The sequence below is a fragment of the Ursus maritimus genome, unplaced genomic scaffold (assembly GCF_017311325.1).
Source record: "Ursus maritimus isolate PB19 unplaced genomic scaffold, ASM1731132v1 scaffold_12, whole genome shotgun sequence".
Taxonomy (NCBI): domain Eukaryota; kingdom Metazoa; phylum Chordata; class Mammalia; order Carnivora; family Ursidae; genus Ursus; species Ursus maritimus.
In genome coordinates, this window is record NW_024423564.1 from 33,406 (window position 1) to 34,128 (window position 723).

Genomic DNA, 723 nt, shown 5'->3' on the forward strand with positions numbered 1-723 from the left:
CCCCACCGCCACCAGCATGAGAGCGGTCCCGCGACGCCCGGGACGCCGGCCGGCCTCAGCACCCTTGGCGGGCCCCCCCCCGCGAACCAGGCCCCACCACGGCTGGGACCCAAAAAACCCCACGTGACCCCCGCCGCAGGGGCCCAGCAGAACCTCCGTCCATCCGTCTGGTCCATCCCGGAGTCACGACCCAGGGGAAGCAACCCCCAGGCGAGAGCGGCCCGACCCGTGCCCGCACGCCACCCCCGGCGGCAACTCGGGACGGGAGCGGGCGGGAGACAGCCGCTCGCACGGCACGGGGAAGCGGGCCGCGCGGGGGGGCGCCCCACCCCTCGGGAGACACAGCACCGCGAGGGAGTGGCCGCACGCGCACTCGCACGCACGCGGGAGCCCCGCGCGCCGGACGCCGGCCAGGCCCAGCGGGATCCTCCCCCGACTCGGAGGGGGGAGGCGCAGGCCGCGGTAGGCAAAGAGCGGCGCTCGGCCCCGCCGCGGGGCCGGCAGACCCCTCACGGAGAGGGGGCTCTGCCCAACACGCAACGGTAGTCACCCCGCATCGGTGGCCACTACGCGCAGAGGAGGGGCGGCAGCTGGGGGGTTCCGGTACCCCAAGGCACCCTCTCGGATCGCTAGAGAAGGCTTTCTCACCGAGGGCGCATCGCCCCCACCCATTCGTCCCCCGACCGGGCCCCGCTAAACGGCTCTCCAAAGGCCGCCAAGGGC